This window comes from Diabrotica virgifera, chromosome 9 (assembly GCF_917563875.1).
Source record: "Diabrotica virgifera virgifera chromosome 9, PGI_DIABVI_V3a".
Classification (NCBI taxonomy): domain Eukaryota; kingdom Metazoa; phylum Arthropoda; class Insecta; order Coleoptera; family Chrysomelidae; genus Diabrotica; species Diabrotica virgifera.
Window position 1 is genome coordinate 164,583,409 of NC_065451.1, and position 21,294 is coordinate 164,604,702.

Sequence of the window (21,294 nt, forward strand, 5' to 3'; positions counted from 1 at the left end):
ATTGTTTCCTCCGGCGATTTTCTCCAGATTGTAGCCTTTAAAAAAACCAGCGAAAATATAGTTTTTTAAACCTACATTATTTTTACGACCTATCTCCAAAAATATCTATTTTTCTAATTCATTTTTCGTGAAGTCAATTCTATCGTAAATATTTTAAAAGCAGCCCTGTAAGAACATTTCACTGCTACAACGCGTAATTTTAAAATTAGTGGCCTTCGGAGTTCTTGTGGAGTCCATGGAGTGGAGTCCATGGTACCACGCATATAATTTTTGTCAAGTGATGAAATACCTGCTGGTATGAGCACATTGTGTAAATGTTGGGAAATAAGGAGTCTAATGCTCATAATCTTATTGAAGGTTTTATTTACTACAGTTTGTGGGCGACCAGTTTCGGCGTTTACAATTTGTACGCCATCATCAGGCCCTTAGAAACTGAACAAAGCTAAAAAATAAATGAAGCTGTGTCAAAATACAGTTAACTTAACCTAGGGCAACTTTTATATCGAAATCGAAAATTTTTATATCGAAAAAATCAATGTTTTTAATAAGTTTTCTGCTAATAACTCAAAAAGCTTTCGTTTTGTCAAAGGAACTTTGCTTAACAAAAATGTACCTTTTAAAAAAATAAACAAAACCGTTCGTTGTTGATTTCTTTAAGACCAATAGTAATCGAGCTATACTTTATTATATGTTAGCTCTTCTTCGTCAAATGCTAAATATTGTAGTTTCAAAGTCAAAAGACGGGAAAACTATGCATTTTTCGAGGATAACTTGTTTAAACTAATTTAAAGTATTTAAAAATATCTATCTTACTATCTTCTGAAATAAAAAAAGTAGTCTCACGCTCAAAAATTAGGTGACTTATAATAAAAAGAATGTCAGTCCCTATTTTTTTCAGCAAAAAAGTAATCGGAAACTTCCCCCTAATCACCACCCTAATTAAAAATAGTCATTGACCTAATTTGGTCTTCTTTATTTATGTATTATTAATAGGTTCTAGAGGCTTGAACGGCTTATAATGATTAGTTTAAAAAAAATGGAGTTGAAAGCGAATAACGAATTTTGAAGTTTGGTAAAAAATGCCCTTTTCTTCATAATAGAAAGATTAGCATCAGAGATACGAACAAATATTTAAATATAAAATTGTAGGTTATTTAATTCCCAAGAAATTGGTTTGAAAAAATATTTTTTACGGCAAAAACTGAGTGAGGTATTGACAATTAAAACTTGTAATACCATGAAAAAACCACCTTTACAAACCCTTTCAAAGTCACCTCTTTTTGCGACTTAGGATTTTAAAAGGATTTACTATCAATATTCTTATAGATCTTGTAAAAACCTACAAAATTCTGTTTTATCCAACTTTCTAGGATAAAAAAATAAAAAAGTTACAGTTAAAAAATCAATATATTTTTTTGAAAAAAAAAAGGAGAAATCCAATTGGAAGCATTATAATGTAAATGAGCGGTGTTTTTAGTCATTGGCCTTATTTATTCTTCTTTATTTATGCAGTATTAATAGATTCCAGAAGTTTGACTGGCTTAGACTGATTAGTTTTAAAAAAACTGGAGTTAAAAGCGAATAACGAATTTTTGAAGTTTGGTAAACAATGACATTTTCTTCAGAATAGAAAGATTAGCATCAGAGATACGAAAAAATGTTTAAATATGAAATTGTAGGTTATTTAATTCCCAAGAACTTGGTTTGAAAAAATTTTTTCTACGGCAAACATTGAGTGAATCGTAAATGAGTATAATATCGAAAAACATTGATTTTTTCGATATAACACTTTTTTTTTCTAACACTTTAGATAGCGAATAAATCGAAAACCATTAATTTTAGCAAAAAAATGTGTAGAACATTGTTTGCTTAAAATGAATGTTTTTATCAACTTTTGCGGTCAAACTATAATAAAAAATGTCCACCCCCGAGATGGGGTGGCAACCACCCCCATGGTAAAAGCGACTTTCGGCATCATATATATTTTGATCCTTGGACTATCCACTACTTATTTTCAAGTTTTCAAGCAAATCGATCCATTCTGTAAAAATTGTGAGGTGAAGAGCTTCGGTTCCTGGACTAATATACATAAGTGACATTTCTAACACCAACATCCAAATAAGAAAGGTTACTCATTGGTAGATATATTTTTAAAATATGTTTTTCATCTAACCAATTAAACAGCCATTGGTTTTAATATTACCTTCTTTACAGTCCAGTTTTTGGAAGATGTCATCCAATGGCTGATTGAATAGTTTTGGAAAATTGTGTCCCTCTCCAATAATTGAATTTTATTTTCTTCCATTCTATCCTAGATATGGCAACTCGATATGACTTTTAAGACATGTATTATGAATACGGCCGGTTTGCGCTCGACCGTTTTGCGCCCTTACCTGAAATCGACCGGTTTGCGCTTTGCAATTTTCATAATAGAAATATCTAACTACTATAGTTTCCTTAATCGGCCGATTTGCGCTCTCTTGCAATATAATTTTAATTTCATTCTACAATAATGGTCTGGTGAACCTACCTGACTCAAAATCTATGGGGAAGGAGGAAGACCCAACCCTTCGGTCCTAACTTAACTTTCGGGTATTTCCGTCTTTAGACATTAATTTTCGTAATATTATCAAGAACCACATACTTCAGTGAGATACTAAATTAAATTTAAATATTAAAATAAAAGCTTATCGCAATTTTTACTATATCTTCAGGCTACAAGCAAGTAATTAAAACAAAATTATCCATGTTTCTATATGTGTTTCTATAATGAGAATTATAAAAAAATGGCATTGAAATCTAAAAGCCGTGATTTTTTTAGCATTATAAAGTGAGTATAAAGACATACATAAGATTTTTTTGTGTTTCCACCTTCCAATTGCTGTGAACATCATCTAGACTATATCCATTTTTTTTATAGTTTTATGATTTTTTAAAACTAATTTTACTAGCCTAACCGTTACCTGATCGTTATGGTAGAATAAAATTAAACGTCGATTATAAGAGAGCGCAAAACGGTCGATATAAGAAAATAATTAGCTATACATATCCATTAAGAAAGTGTTAGAGCGCAAACCGGCCGATTTCAGGTAAGGGCGCAAAACGGTCGAGCGCATACCGGCCGACAGCATATATTATCACAAGATTTTATAAAAACAAAAATGTTTTTATAAAGTCAACGAACTTATTAATAATACGTCTATTTTCGTCGTTTTGCCAATGATCAGAAATATTAAACTCCATAACTTTTTGGTTTTAATTTTTTATTCTCTTTTGCTGTTTTTCGAAAAAATTCTCAGAACTGTATAAAAATTGTCCGTTTCAACTCCAACAATGAGCAGTTGTGAGGGTCGTCCAAAGGTCTAGTTTTTCGGACAGTGACAAATCCAACTCTTTTGAGTAAAGAAACGAACGCAACTGATTTGCACCTACTTCAGCCCCAACTGGTTGTCTCGTCCCGAAATAAAAAATGGCGTCGGAAAAAGGCTTGTTTTTTACCTAGTCGGTGAATAGACCAAAGTGACAAATCGACTTTTAAATGCCGTAGGGAAAAAAACAGGAACGAAACAAAAATGTGGGAAATAAGAGATAAATCATTCCTCCTTGATAACAACGAAGTTTTTCCGCAGTGACAGGCCCTCGGCTTTGGGACACATTGATATAATTTTTTTCCGTCCCCGAGAACAGTAATTTTCTTGAGAATTTAATATCAATCGATTTTATGGACAGCCATATTTCACGACGGGTTGCGATGATTCTTATAAAATTTATTAACCGCTTTCACTTCCGCAAATAAGCTTTAAGGGAAGATAATAAGATTTCTGCAAGAATGAAAAGAGCAATAATAAACGGAAAACTTTTTAAATTATATGTAGGTACGATTATTATTAGATGGGGCTGTATCGTCGCCCCCGTTAGTGAAATTATTCCGATTCGATTTTTTGCACAAACTTACTCAAAAAGAGGTCCTTATAACAAATCCACAGGGTGCCGGGAGGTGCCGTGGTCGAAAAATTGTCTAAACAATTTTTTTTAAACAAATTCACAAATTTTTTTCTATTTCGAACAATTTTTGTTTAGATAATTTGGGTCATTCTGAGCAAAAAAAGTCTCTTGTCATTTTCCCTAAAATTAATTGTTGTCGAGTTGTTGATTTAAAATTTGAAAAATGCAAAATTGGCCATTTTCAAGGCTTAATATATATATATATATATATATATATATATATATCCGGGGTGTCATATCGGCTGACGCCGCATCCCCACACCTAACCGCCATCTATTTCTATCCTGGGCATCTTCCTCTTCCAAATCTCGGTGTTCCATGGCCTTCCTTATCGTGTCATTCCAGGATAGTCTTGGTCTTCCCCTTTTCTTCCTACCTGGGGGTTTCCATTTCAGGAGTTTCTTTGGCCATCGTTGGTCGTCCATTCTAAGTAAGTGACCGAACCATTTTAGGCTTCTTCTCTCGAGCCTGTCTACCGCTGTATCGTGTGCCTGCATCCTTCTTCTTATTTCTTCGTTACGTATTCTGTCCAATCGGGAGATTCCAGCGCTTCTACGTATGTAGTCCATTTCCACAGCATTGATCCTTCTTCTGGACTCTGCTGTTAATGTCCAGACTTCGCTTCCATACATGAGTACCGATTCCACAAATTCAAGGCTTAATAACTCGATTAAAAATTATATGATGAAAATCAGCAAGTGATAATAGTTATTTTCCTAACAAGTGCAGAAAGTCATACTTTCAGAAAGACTGCAGAAAGTCATACAGACTTTCTGCAAGCGTTAGGAACAATATTTTTTCTACGAGTTTTAAAAAAATGACCAAATCTTAATCAATTAATTTAAATAATATGAAAATACATACACAAATTAATTCTTTGACAAGGCTGTCAAAACCAAAGTTTCAGCATAATTGGTTAGTATGACGACGATCTTGGTTTCCATGACGACGATTCAAAACCTTTGTTATTGTCTACTGATTTGACTTTCGAATATTATGTCAAAATTATTTTATTTCACCGAATACTCGCGTTAATTTCATTAAAACATGAACACAATAAGATATATTTGAAATAAATTAGTAAATAATATCTAAATATTAGTTTATTGCATGTATTATAATTACTTTAAGGCCATATTAACATATCTAAATTAACACGCGTGCGGAAAAGTAAAACGCATGCGGAAAAGTAAAACGCGTGCGGAAAAGTAACACGCGTGGGGAAAACATGCGTGCGCGAAAGTAGACATTTTTGCACGCTCGTAGAAAAAATTAGTTAAAAACCCCTCCTTTAATCAACATCCTGAAGAAATTTTTGTCAGTATTTATTACAAAGCTGTTATTTTTAATTACTAACCATTTGATCTTCTCTACTTATCTACTGATCTCATTCACTGCCCATCTCCATTTATCAACCATCGATAGATTAATTATCTCTTTCTTGGCCGCTCGCTGATCATCCCATTTTCCTTCATCTAGTATTTGTTTACCTATATTCAATTAAATAAAAGGGCGTCAAATAGAAAGGATTAAAAGACTTGTTAACAGGTGTAAAAGCACTGTTTACATTTGTCTTGCTTGGCCAAAAACACAAGACACATGAATTCGAAAAAGACGTAAAAACATACATGACACATCTGTGAACTCTCAGGGACCACACCATACCATGCACTATATGTAAATAAGGATTCAGGATGTAGCATAGAAATCAAAAATGCGAAAAAAGAGAGGCGCTAGAAAATCAAATTACAAAGGGACAAATAAAAAATATGAAGCACCACACCTATCAAAAAAATAACAATTTTCAATCAAACAATTCAGGAAGAGGAAGTATTTGAGGGTCTAAAACAAGCATTACGGCATAAATATTAAAAAACCAACAGAATAATTTAGCTCTACAGAGGAGTATCATTGCTGAAAACAATACCGAAAATATTTACGAAAATAATAGCCCTAGAAGCGAAAAGCCACAGGGGTTCGGAAAAACGGATCGATAGTAGATTCAATTTTCATAATTCACCAAATTGTGGAGAAATCTGACTGGATACATAACAAAATAAGAAATAGACATATCTATATCATGGCTACGCAGAAGTATTGTATTTATTGTATTGCTGGCCAGTAGTGAAGGTGATCTACAGAGAATAATTATACATATTTATTCTTCTTCTTTTGGTGATGCTTTAAATAGATTAGTTGTTGTTGTGAAGAACCATTTCCTTAGGTTCTTTAACCATGATATTCTTCTTCTCCCAAACCCTCGCTTTCCGAATACTTTTCCTTGAAGGATTACTCTAACTTTCTCCTTTAAATGTTATACATCACCTCTCTTTCTTTTCCATTCTTCGTAATACGGTCTCGTTGGTTATCTTGTCCGTCCATCATATCCTTGGTTCGCCTGTATAGCCACATCTCGAAGGCTTCAAGTTTTTCTCCATCGCTTCTTCCAACGATGGAATGCATAACTAGATCAAAAGAACTAACCAGATGCCAGCTAGAGGTCCAAGGGAAAATAATAAAGACTTTCAATTATTTGGTCGTGGCGTGGGATTAGTAAGCCAAATAATCAGTGTTGCCAACCGAATTTCTCTAGATTATCCGATGATCGCTCGAAAAAGATCCAATTTGTCACGAAAAGATAGGCTCATAGGTGTAACCGGGGGGTTGGGGAGTTACAACCCCCCCCCCATTTGCATGTACTTTGAGCTCTCTAAAATAGTAAAAGACAAAAATAGTAAAAAAAATAAAAAATTGAATGTGATTTTTAATTTCAAATATCTCATTAAAAAAACTTTTTTGTTTATTCTAAGGGACTTTAAGCCCTCGGTAATAATGCAACCTTTCATTATTCGTTTAAATTTTTCAAAAATATTTATTAGTTTTCTCAGGATTCGAAAAAAATGAATGCGTTTAAAAATTATTGGTCCCAAATTTTGCCCCTACGCTCTTTTAGCAACTAAAGATTTATTACAACTAAAACAGTAGAAACATAACTGACAGTCTTAAAACATTAAAAACCTAAATATGTACGTAATCCAAAACACACATGTTGTTCTGAAGCTATTTCCTGGTGGCATTTTTATAATTAACTATTTTGATTGGGAAATAAGCCACAATTAAATTGAAAAAATAATTGTATTAACATTTCGACGCCCAAATGTGATGTCGTTGTCAAAATACAAAATATTACTAAATTAAACAAAAATGTTATTGCTTAGTAAAAAATTCTTCTAATAATTTATTTAATCTAACTAAAAAAAAAACATAATATAAAACCCAAAACACACAAAAAAATAATATAATAAAGAACAAAATTCTTATTTTTTATTTTGTCATATATGTTATATTGTAACATTTTTTTGAAGGTGTAAATTTTGCACAGCCAGTATTACCGACACCATCTTTTGTCGTATATAATATCACAAGAGAGAAAATTTTGCCGGCAATATTTTCGACTGGTATGAAAGTTTGTTCAGATTACGTCGATCAGATTAGCCAAGCGGACTGAGGCACACGATTGACAAATCTATAGTAGATATGCGGTCGAGGCGATCGGGGTTCGTGCCCCAGCCCGGTGAATAGAAAAATAAAAAGGCTGACGTCGTAGTCTAAAATTCTAAAAAGAATCTACGACTTGGTCTGGAATAAGCTGGTGTCTGATCGGCCTATGGAGGAGCAGTACGGCAAGGGATAAGGGCTTGCGGCTCGGTGACACTCCTCCATAGATCCCTACCGGAAGGGCGTTGACCCAGCCCGGTGAATAGAAAAATAAAAAGGCTGACGTCGTAGTCTAAAATTCTAAAAAGAATCTACGACTTGGTCTGGAATAAGCTGGTGTCTGATCGGCCTATGGAGGAGCAGTACGGCAAGAGATAAGGGCTTGCGGCTCGGTGACACTCCTCCATAGATCCCTACCGGAAGGGCGTTGACGCCTAAAAACGGTGTATATATATATATATATATATATATATGAAAGTTTGTTGCCTGGCAATTTTCGCGAATTAAATTTTGACTTATATCACGAGACGTCAGTCGAGTGTCAAAATTTTGTCAAAATTTCATAAGCGAAAATTACCAAAAGGCAACGAACTTGAATGAAACCCGGAGAAAATTTTACCGGTAAATAATTTTCTCTCGAATGATATTCGACAAGACTAGTTCACGAGACAATTAATGCACCATATCAACGAAATATAATCTTTATTTATTTAATGTAAAGACTGAAATAGTTTCGTACACACTTATGACAACAGGTAAAAGGGGGAGAAGTGTACTTTTGAAGTGTGTAAAATTAATAATTCTTAGCTGAGCGCTTTCGGCTTATAAAGCCATCTTCGGAGCTATGCTACAATAAAAGATCTCTAATGAATAATTGATCTTAGAATTCAAAGTTTAACTTACGTCAAAAAGGTCAAAATAGCACTATGAAAAGAGATGGGTTCCATTTATGATATGAAATACTTCTGTTTCTAATGTAGTTTTTTATTGGTTGGAAAAAACCTTGTCTGTCTGTTTAAAAAATTGTTCAATTTGCTGTTGGTTATTTTTGTATCCAGAAAAGTTAAACATCAAGAACGAGCACAAAGGACTAGTGATGAGCAAAACAAGAACAAGACCAAGACCAGGCTAGTCTTGGTCTTGGTCTTGTTCTTGCAAGCTTGGTCTTGGTCTTGCAGCTAAAAGGCAGTCTTGGTCTTGGTCTTGGTCTTGCACTAGCCGGTCTTGTTCTTGGTCTTGGTCTTGCTGCAAGAGTCTTGCTGGTCTTGCTTTTTTAGTAGTAATAATTTGAACCAAACAATTTCGAATAAAACGTACATTGAAATAAATAAAGATGTGAAGAATGAAACTATATTATTTGCTTTAAAATTTTAACAGAATGTAGAATGTAGTTTCAAGCGGATACCAATTTTAACATTATACATTCACCTAATGACCTAATTATTTCTCTCTATATAAAGAGACTAGAGTATATTTTTATAATGGTAATGTTTATCAGTAGGAAAAACCTGCATTTACAAACCTTGTTGCAATTGCCGGCCTTCGGTTTTGTCACGTTGTGTTTTGCATGCTGTCGATACCTGCCGCCTGCCTTCAGACCACGTCTTGAGTCTGGATTATTGTTTATTGCCTAAAATTTTAAAGAAAAAGAGCTTCTTAAAGGTGCCACAAATGGTGGGGGACCTTCAATTCACGGATTTTACGAAAAGGGATAAACAGTTTATAGTTGTTAACAGATAATGATCTGCTCCTTTCACTCGAACACTGTAGTATTTATCCTACGAGGGTCAAATTTAAGAACATAAATTAAATTTTTTTAAGAGAACACAAAAATCAAATATTTTTTACTCTATTTAATCATTATTTAATATAATTAACTTTTTTATAAACTAACTAAAACATACTTTTTAGTAAATACGTTCATATTTACCATACCTATTTAAAGACCTAATACTATAACATAATAACTATACCTAATGGGGAGTTATAAACGCTTAATTCTGTAATTTGTTATCTTGCAGTTCTTTAATTTTATTTAAACTACATTGCTCTCGTAACACGAGTTATTCGCACTTTTTATTTTCACATATTTTTGGATTGAATACCCATTATGACATTTAAAAAGTTGAAAATATTCGGATGTGGGTAGTAAAAACTAGAATTTAAAACACACTGAAATGATGCGCATGCATTTCAAGTGCGGCACATACTATTTGTAGTACTGGCCCTTTCTGGGGAAAACCTAGATTCTTCCAAATAGTTTTCAACTATGAAATCAGTAAACTTCTTTACGCGTTTGTCATCCGGGATTTTCACAAATAATTCAACTTCCAACTTTCGTTGATTGTAAAAAATTAACCCAAAAAATAATTTTAAAAATTTCCCAGTATCGGAATTTTTGTCATTATATTCAGAAACTGAACCTAAGCTTTGGATTTTGCGATACCAAGCTTGACACATTACAATCGACAACCAGTTATCTTTTATTCAGGCCACAATGCTTTCACAGCATTGTGAATCTCTTTTCAAAATTTATTATGATATTTTTTGCATTAATTTTAAATTTAACGACCTACATTTTTCCTCGATTATGCGAAAAGAATTGAAATAAGTGTCAGTATTTTTATTAGACAGAAAAGCGAAAACTACTGGTACATAAAAACCGTTTTTAATTGCATTTCTTTTTAAATGGATTACCCTATCTATAATTACATTTTTTTGTCTCACAAGTAATTTCAATTGTCCTTGAACTGTCGCCGTTTGAAAACTTGCCTTCTGGACACTTTTAAGGTTGAGAAAATGCAAACCGTTTGACTTAATCAAAACGACTTAAAAATATAACCAAAATATTATGTATTTAAAAAATTCGATATTGTTTAAGGTTTCTTACAATGTCAGTATATATTATTGAACTAAAAAATAAAGTTAAATAATAAAAACCAATTTTTCTCAAAAAAGTGCAAGAGTCTTGCAGGTTGGTCTTGTTCTTGCGTAGTCTTGCAAGGTTCGGTCTTGGTCTTGGTCTTGTTCTTGCAAGCTTGGTCTTGGTCTTGGTCTTGCAACCAAAAGGCGGTCTTGGTCTTGGTCTTGGTCTTGGTCTTGCTGCAAGACCAAGACCAAGACCGCAAGACCAAGACCAGTCTCGCTCATCACTACAAAGGACTTTCACACGAAAATTACATTATATATAAAACGAATATTTGATCATGGTAAGGTCAAAAAGACCTTACCATTTGAATACTGCGGTGTCAGATAGCAGAATGGTCGCCTCGCATGGAGGATTTTTAATGACAGTCGATGTAGACAGGGTGTGCTCGTTAAGGTGTCTTCACATTTTCTCATATAAAGTGACAGTTGACATATGACATTTTTAGCAATTGGATTGAACAACTTTTCAACAAAGTCTGTAGTTACATAAATCTGGTTTTAAAAAAAAAATAATGAAATACATATTGAAAAGAGACTTAAGGTCTAAGATAAACCAATTGACAAGTTATCCTCTACAAACCAAACTCGAATCGGTTTTGAAAATTAATACATGATGTAAAGAAACTTGATGGTGAAGTTTTTAGGAAGGTGGGAAATAAATTAACAATGAATTTTGTGAAATGTGATTTTTAAAGAATAAGCTGCCAAATGATTTATTACAAATATTGTTTTAAATGATGCTTTAGTAAAGAATTAAAAAATTTAAAAAATTATTTTTTGATTGCATGAGGTCAAACTTCTTCCTCCAGAGCCTCCCACAAGAGTCTGAACAAAGGTTTATAGTTGTAATTAAGATTGATTTGTGTATTCAAGCAAAAATCAGGATTAAGTTTCATTTCTTTAGTTATCTCTAGATCTTCTAAAAGGTTCATTTGTCTATAGTTTTTGATTGGGATGTTATGTAAAATTGTACTGTTTTCGGAAGGAGAGAAGGAGAGAATTTAACATGATAACCAAAATTTGATTTTTCTGGATTGTTGAGATGTTCTTTGATCCTCTGAGATAGGGTCCTCATAGTCCTGCCCACATAAGTCATGTTACAATCCCCACAAGACAGTTTGTAAATACCACTTTTATTTAGTTTGTCGATTTTATCTTTGGTGTGGCTGAAGATGGATTTGATGTTATTTTTCGTTTTGAAAGATATGTTAAGGTTACTGACTTTATTACAAAGTAATCTTGATACTTTTTCTGAAATTGGCCCTAAGTAGGATAAGGATCTATAAATAGCTGTAGTGTTAAAAGCTTGGTTTAGTTTTTTTTTGAGTATTGATCTTCTAATGACCTTATCTACAGTAGAAGAGGGGAAACCATTGTTGTTTGCTATTTGTTTAATAATTGAAATTTCGTTGTTGTAATTGTCTTGGGACATGGGGATGTTAAGAAGTCTGTGGACATAACATTGAATAGCTGCCATCTTATGTTGAAAAGGATGGTTAGATGATATGGGTATAATATGGTCTGTTTGAGTAGGTTTTCTAAATACTGAGTATTCTAAAGTAGTAGACGATGAAGAAGTGTAAGATGTATTCTTTTTGATGGTTAGGTCTAGAAAATTGATCATGTTGTTGGTACACCAGCTACTTCAGCTACACCAAAGATAAAATCGACAAACTAAATAAAAGTGGTATTTACAAACTGTAGTTACAAATTGTGGGGATTGTAACATGACTTATGTGGGCAGGACTATGAGGACCCTATCTCAGAGGATCAAAGAACATCTCAACAATCCAGAAAAATCAAATTTTGGTTATCATGTTAAATTTAGCAACCATTCCTTCTCGCCTTCCGAAAACAGTACAATTTTACATAACATCCCAATCAAAAACTATAGACAAATGAACCTTTTAGAAGATCTAGAGATAACTAAAGAAATGAAACTTAATCCTGATTTTTGCTTGAATACACAAATCAATCTTAATTACAACTATAAACCTTTGTTCAGACTCTTGTGGGAGGCTCTGGAGGAAGAAGTTTGACCTCATGCAATTAAAAAATAATTTTTTAAATTTTTTAATTCTTTACTAAAGCATCATTTAAAACAATATTTGTAATAAATCATTTGGCAGCTTATTCTTTAAAAATCACATTTCACAAAATTCATTGTTAATTTATTTCCCATCTTCCTAAAAAACTTCACCATCAAGTTTCTTTACATCATGTATTAATTTTCAAAACCGATTCAAGTTTGGTTTGTGGAGGATAACTTGTCAATTGGTTTATCCTAGACCTTAAGTTTCTTTTCAATATGTATTTCATTATTTTTTTTTAAAACCAGATTTATGTAACTACAGACTTTGTTGAAAAGTTGTTCAATCCAATTGCTAAAAATGTCATATGTCAACTGTCACTTTATCTGAGAAAATGTGAAGACACCTTAACGAGCACACCCTGTCTACATCGACTGTCATTAAAAATCCTCCATGCGAGGCGACCATTCTGCTATCTGACACCGCAGTATTCAAATGGTAAGGTCTTTTTGACCTTACCATGATCAAATATTCGTTTTATATATAATGTAATTTTCGTGTGAAAGTCCTTTGTGCTCGTTCTTGATGTTAACTTTTCTGGATACAAAAATAACCAACAGCAAATTGAACAATTTTTTAAACAGACAGACAAGGTTTTTTCCAACCAATAAAAAACTACATAAGAAACAGAAGTATTTCATATCATAAATGGAACCCATCTCTCTTCATAGTGGTATTTTGACCTTATTGACGTAAGTTAAACTTTGAATTCTAAGATCAATTATTCATTAGAGATCTTTTATTGTAGCATAGCTCCGAAGATGGCTTTATAAGCCGAAAGCGCTCAGCTAAGAATTATTAATTTTACACACTTCAAAAGTACACTTCTCCCCCTTTTACCTGTCTTTATTTATTTGTTATTACCAGACACTTTCGTGACGGATCTGTCATAATTTTGTCGCTGAGAAATCACGTCGCTAAGGAGTTTTGTCAGTAGAAAACGATGTGTTGCTATGACGTTTTATCAGTTAAAAACAGTCTAGTGAAATATTCGACAATAAAGCCCTAATTGTAGATGTATTTAAGAGGTTTCTTTTATCTGTTTTTATATTGAATGCATTACTGAAAACCCTTTCTACACTAGTATTTGAAAATGGTAATACGAATAGCAATGAAAATAATTTTTTTAAATTCGGAAACAAATATATATTAGCTTCATTTTTTAATTTTACCATTTATCCATTATAAAAAAGTATTTTCACAAACCAAAACTTATTTCAACAGACGTTTATTTAAGCACTGCATTGCACTACATAAAATAAAAATAAAACTAAATCGTGCAGTAGCTATCATAAGTTTAAAGATTAAAACCCCATAAATAAAATCGGACAGCAGAATCCCTGTTTTTGAAATTTGAAGTGGATCAGTATGCCTTAAGTGGAAACAAAACAATTCGCACAGGTCCCTTTTGTCCCTTCTTATCTTACATAATTACCATGAAAAGTATCGGATGTCGCTAACATTCATCCAATATGTAGGCTATTTATAGAAATTTGGGTGGAACCAAATTTGGGCGGATCTTTGTAAGTTTTTGTTATTAGTCTGTTGTAGTAGATCAGTAGATACACTGAAAAATATAAGCCAATATCCGATTTATTTAAAGATACGGAGAAGATACGACAACTCTCAAAAAGATACGCAAATCGGATAATTATACGCCGATTGGCAACACTGCAAATAATACTAAATATTACCCAGTCAGCAAAGGTTATCCATGGTATGAAAAAGAAGTTGAAAAGCTCTCAATTCTTAGAAGGGAAATTTTGTTATTCTTGGTATATTTTTTGGTTTTAATATCGTATTTAGTTCTGCTCTCTTTCTGACAGTCTTTTTTTAAATATCTTCTTTCAATTTCAGTATTTTTATTATTACTGTTATATACTATTCTTTGGGTATGCAAACATGTAATACAAATATCATAAATAATTGCATGAATGAATTGATAACAGGGCCTATTTTACCACTAGGCCCGCGAGGCACCTGCCTCGGGCCCACATTTTAATGGGGCCCGGAAAGATCACCAAAACAATTTTTTTATTTCAATAACGAAATAAATTTTCAAAATTCTTTCATCTTACGAACAGGAAATGATAAATGATGACTCCACTGTTGATTTTTAAGCGACTTCAGCTGTCACAAGTACATGTACGTCATCTCCTATAGAAAACGACAATGTCAATAACTCTTTTCCTAGCGATATAAAAGATTGGCCAAAACATTTGTATCTGGAATTTCAACAATATTTTATAAATAATCGACCGAATCAATATATTCATAAAATTAGTGAATGTACTACACAACTGGATAATAATAAAACCAGACATTTGTAAAGTGCGATTTTTTTATAAAATGAAAGTTAATGGGGAAAAATTTCTTCTCAAGTGGTTAGTGTACAGTTCTAAATGTAATGTAGCCGTGTTTAATGCTACGTTTGTAAACTGATTTCCACGAAAATTATTATTCTTCTAACTTTCAATTTTCAATGGACTGGAAAAATACCAATAGGACAGTTATTCAACATAACATGAGCGATCTCCTGAACCTGAACATATATTTCATCAATTGGTACGTTAGTCAAGAGAAGTAGTAGAGCAGGACAAATTGTAACATTAATGAAAAAAAGTTATTGAGAAGAAAAGGAGCATTGGAGAAACGTTCTTCAACGAATAATAGCAACCATTAAATTTTTGTCCCAGAACGGTCTCTTTTATGGTAGAACAACCAAATTATTTACAAAAGGAAATGACACATACATGCAGCGTGTCGCATTTAAGATGAAGACAGCCCTATATTTTGGCTATCAAAATAAATACATATTTGAAGTTTTGCACAGACATACAGGTTCAACGTTCACATTTTTTAAGATGCTCAGCTGAACTTTCAATTTTAAACGCAGCATACTGCTACTCCACAGAGTAAATGTTCGTTCGATAGTTTGCTTCGCGTTGGAGATATCGGGAAAAGTTGTTCCAACTATTATTCTAACCCCATACACAAAATTGTATGACAAAGTTCGCACTTTTAATTTTTTCATTATTTGTGGTCAGGACCTAAAACTTAAAATTGGCTGGCCCGAGATGCATTTCGGGACAGCTGAGATGAATTTTAGGGTACTGACTACAAATAATAATATTAAAAAAACTAAAAGTGCGAATTTTGTAATGCAATTTGGTATGTGGGGTTAGAATAAGATTTGGAAGTAATGTACTTTTTCAAATCTCTAACCTCTTTCCGATATCTCTAACGGGAAGCCAAATATAGAAAATTTACCCTGTTTGTGGGTTCGCAATATGCCGCGATTAAAATTAAAATTTCAGTTGAGTATCTTAAAAAATGTGAACCTTCAACCTTTATGTATTTTGATAGCCAAAATGTATAGACGGAGAGCTAGAGCCGAAATATCACCGTCATAAGTAATATGGAGATTTTCCTGTGAAATGTGTGCATTGTATATTGACAATTATGACCTCTTTCAGGCTGACACCTCAGTGGATACAGGAAGTAGCAACAAGGGATGAAAGGGGAAAATTAGTGTAGTCATTAAAGGTTTTCACCTCCTATTTTGTTAAACCTCCATCGATTTGCATGAAAATTAGTGACTAGTTAGAGCATACCTCAAGAAATAAAACTGATTTGGTGCCACTTGCACTTTTACCCTTCCCGCGGGTGAAAACTATTTTATTAAAAATAACCCAACAAATCGATAGAGGGAAAAATTTCAAGTAAAATTTGTTATATCATGTTATTAAAATAAATCAATACTTTTTGAGTTATCTAAGATCAAAAATTTGTCTATTTAAGAGCATATGCGTGAAGTTACGGACGATAAAAAGAACATGTTAATTAATTGTAAGTAACTAAAATATTATTTTTATATTATTTCGATATTTAATTGATTTATTTTTTCATTATAATCTGAATATGTCCAGAAACTGGGGGTGTCCAATAATGGGTACATTTGACATATTCGAATACACTTTTGCTAAATTTATAATATCGAAATAATATAAAAATAATATTTCAGTAACATACAAGTAATTAATATTTTCTTTTTATCATCCGTAACTTCACGCATGTGCTCTTAAACAGACAAATCTTTGATCTTTAATAACTCAAAAAGTATTGGTTTATTTTAATAACATGATATAAAAAATTTTACTTATTATTTGTTCCTCTATCGATTTGTAGGGTTATTTTTAATAAAATCGTTTTCACCCACGAGAAGGTGTGGTAGCCAGCCCCAGGGTAAAAGTGCAAGTTTGCACCAAATCATTTTTATTTCCTGAGGTATGTTCTAACTAGTCACCACTTTTCATGCAAATCGATGGAAGTTTAACAAAATAGGAGGTGAAAACCTTTAATGATTGCACTAACTTCCCCTTTCATCCCTTATTGCTACTTCCTGTATCCACTGAGATGTCAGCCTGAAAGGGGTCATAATTATCAATATACAATAGACACATTTCACATGCCAAACTCCATATTACTTATGACGATGATTTTTCGGCTCTAGCTCTTAGACTAATAGAGCTGTCTTCATCTTAAATGTGACACACTGTATTTAAACAATGTTTAATTGTTTAAATATAAAATTTATTTATTGTTAATAAATATTTAAATTTCTGGTGCAGCTAGATTTCTATTAAATAATTAATTCATTTAAAAAGTTATTATTATTATTATTCAATCATATTTAGGGGCCCGAAAATTGTGTCGTGCCTCGGACCTGATTTGAAGTAAAATAGGCTCTGATTGATAATAATGAAACTTCTTACCTTATAAAACTATATAATCTTAGTGCATCTTAAGAGTTGGTTTACTGCAGAATAGTTCCATAATCTGTAACAAAAAGAAAAATCTTTAACATCGAAGTAAAAAACTTTGTTATTGTTACTAAACTAGAAAGAAGTGTGGGAAGAAGAAATCGTGGCTTCGAAATCTACGTGAATGGTTCGGATGTAGTTCGATTGAACTTTTTAGGCGCGCTGCTAACAAAGTCGCAGCGGCCATGATGATGTCCAATCTCCGCTAGGAGTGGCACGTGAAGAAGAAGAATAAACTATATCAAAACGGTCACTGAAATATTGACTGGACATTTCTGTTTAAGAAAACATCTATACAAACAAGGTAAATCGACCGTGGTGCAGAAAATGCGAAATGGAAAAAGGGACTTCCATACATATCCTATGCCACTCCCATGTGCTAAGTGATGTGAGGCCGGAATTCACTGGTCAACTGAGGTTTGAAGCAGAAGAGACCCTTAAACTACCAATGAAAAACTGTTTGTCTTCGTTGAGTCCACAGGACTAATTATAAGAGTTTAGGCCAAGTGCCAGAGACTAACGAGTCTTGCATGCTTTTAGAAGAAGAACTACAGCTTTGTTTACTTTGTCGATGTTCTTCCTGATACCTGTCTTTGACACCAGCTCCATATATACTAAATAATCAAGTAACCTATGAATTTGACATAATTTTTAGGTAGCTCTCTGCCTACAGAATATGGAAACTTGAAAACCCTCTAAAATATCGATGTTTCGATTTTGAAATATTTTAAATGTATATCCATATTTTTGTATATGTAGTCAATATTATACCACACAATGTAGGTATTGCCTGTGATATATATTTTTTATCGATTTCAACAAACCTTCGCTCAGTTTAGGCAATAAAAACGCGCAATTTTCTCTTTGTTGTTAGTGCTATTGGGGAGTGTTTTTTGTATAGTAAAATGCGTTGGTTTGACATGCCGATATTTATTATGCAGCGAGAATAAATCTCCAAAATCTATTTAAGTTGGAAAACAACGAGTTTCAATAAAAGCCACATATACACAGAATCGACAAAATCGACAAACCGAAATATCTATTGCTTTATTTTAACTGCACGAACGTCATTTTCAGGCAGAAATGTGCTAAGTTTATTTAGCAGCTATCGGCATCAAGTGGTTTGCGAGTTTGTATTTCGAATGCCGTTCGGACGATCTATCGTGTGAAATAAAAACAGAAATCGGTTGTTCATGTGGATGTGACTTGTAATCTACATGAAGTGAATTACATCATACATCGTTACCTGTTTGTCACGGATTGAGTACTAGGAATCAAAATTCGTTTGATCTTTACCTAGGTAAATTGATGTGTTGTGGGGTGAATATTGTAGATCTCCTATATCTATGCATTTATCACCCCTTTTTCCTTGTAAATTATAGAAGGATACGGTATACGGTATAGGTATTAAGACATATGGACCAAGAGCTAGCAACATCGGAAAAAAAATCATTTTAAGATGGCTGATTTTTTCATATATTGTTCCCTATGCTTCCTCGAACACCGTACCGGCCATCTGGCTACTGATACAGGTTGCGTTCATTACTGCGCAGCACACTTGTACAGGTAAACATATCGAATTTAAAATTATTCTAAGACGAAAAACTTTTTGTCATTACTTTTTAAACATTTTTAGAAATATGAACTGTAACTGCCAGACATTTTTGTGGTTTAAATAGTAATGACAAAAAAAAATTTTGTCCTAAAATAATTTAAATTTAATATACAGAGTGATTGATGAGTGTGATAAAGCTCAGTAGATCTGCTGTAGTAATAGATAGTAGCAGTAAAAGTTAATAATAAAAATTGTGGCCAACTTTCAGCTTCACATTACGAAATTAGTTAGATTGTTACAGGGTATTCGATAACATAGTGGCAGACCAAACTTATGTTTTTTTTTTAATGGAACACAATTTTATTTTATATTCGAAATCCTCTTAAGTTCCCCATCACAAAAATATAAAGGTTTGTTATGTTATACAGGGTTTTTACAAAGTTATAACCAATTTTTTATGAAAATCGTAACAAGTTCAGCTCCCTGTATAAATAAAAAAAGCACAACAGCGATGGTTTATTGGTGCTATATTTTTTGTTGGTTGTGAAAATTTTTACGAATTGTTCATATTGCTAATTTTCCTTATATCGAATACAGGGTGAGTCAAAACGCAAGTACATTCTTTTCTCAAAAATTTTAAATAAATAAATAAATAAATACTTTATTTTCTTTTAGACAGACATTATCTTTATAGAATTAGTCAAAAGTAATACATTAAGTAAATATAACAAACAAAATAAACAATCTCACTACACAAACTAATAACGAAAATACATTTAAAATTGAAGAAATTCTTCAACTGATTAAAAAAGTGTGTCATCTGAAATTCCTTTAAATTTAGTTTAAAGCTTGTCAGGTTCTTACACAATTTTATGTGCGTTGGTAATCTATTATAGAGTCTTTGTCCCATATAGACCTGCAATATATATTTCCCCTACACATTGGGGCACGTAAGGTATCTTTATATCTGGTATTCATATTATGTATTTGCCCATTGGTTTTAAAATTTTCGAGGTTATTAAATATATATATATGCAAGTCTCCAGAATATAAATACAGGCCAATGGCAATATTTTGAAATTTTGAAAGTATTGCCTACAACTTGTTTTATGAGGGATACCAGCAATAGTCCGTATTATTCTTTTTTTTTTGCAAAAAAGACTTCATTGATATGGCAACTTGATCCCCAAAAACAAATACCGTATAGCAAACGAGATTCGGCTTGGGCACAATAAAGCATTATTAATTGTTTCTCCGTTAATACTTGTTTTAAATTTCGAAACAAAAACGTTACTGAGTTTAATTTTGCCGCCTGTGTATAACAATGTTTCATCCAATTAAGACATTCATCTATATGAAGTCCTAAGAACTTTAATGATGAAACAAGTTCAATATCATTATTATTTATATTTAAGTTAATTGGGTTAATACATCGTTGCCTATTATGAAATTGCATGAAAAGAGTTTTTGGGTGTTCAACAATAGATTATTTTTACAGAACCAGTTGAAAAGATCTGACAGTAAACTGTTACATTTGGACTTCAAAGAAGTATCAGGTCCATTGACTATTACATTTATGTCGTCTGCAAATATCGTGAAATGTCCATCCGAGTTAACCGAGAAAACATCGTTTACATAAATAAGAAAGAGAACAGGTCCTAAAATTGAGCCTTGCGGTACACCTATGTCAATATCAAGATAGTTGGATTTATGCGTCGCATTTGATAATTTGCCTTTTTCTGTTAAGCTGACGTATTGACGACGCACGTGCAGTTAAATAGGATGTTAACCAATTTAACGCACTTCCTTGAATGCCGATACATTTTAAATGGAACACCCTGTATTTTATATTACTATCGAAAAATATCATTACCGTACTTTAATTTTTGTATAATATTCCCTATGCCTAAATTTGTCAGTTTTCGAGATATTTTCATTTTTCAGAGCAAGTTATTAATTAGGGTTAATAGCTATTTAAAATTACTGTGAAAATAATGTACTTGCGTTTTGACTAACCCTGTATTTGATATAAAGAAAATTAGCAGTATCAACCATTTTTATAAATTTTGACAAACAACAAAAAAATATGGCACCAATAAACCATTGCTGTTGTGCTTATTTTTATTTATACAGGGAGCTGAACTTATTACGATTTTCATAGAACATTGGTTATAACTTTGTAAATACCCTGTATAACATAACAAACTTTTATATTTTTGTGATGGGGAAGTTAAGAACATTTGAAATATAAAATAAAATATGGGGTGTTCCATTTAAAAAAACAAAAGTTTGGTCTGCCACTATGTTATCGAACACCCTGTATCATTCTTACTAATGTTGTAATATGAAGCGCAAAGTTAGCTACAATTTTTGTTATTAACTTTTATTGCTATCT

At 32.5% G+C, this 21,294-nt stretch overlaps 1 protein-coding gene across 2 annotated transcripts in view; it reads right to left on the minus strand.

The window, feature by feature from the left end:
* Window positions 1-21,294, minus strand: part of LOC126892555 (irregular chiasm C-roughest protein-like) — an 821,138-nt gene that overhangs the window by 357,507 nt on the left and 442,337 nt on the right. For both annotated transcript variants that reach the window (XM_050662121.1, XM_050662119.1), the window contains one exon: window positions 17,297-17,360. The gene's annotated coding sequence lies outside the window, so the exon portion shown is untranslated. The remainder of the gene's footprint in view (window positions 1-17,296; window positions 17,361-21,294) is intronic.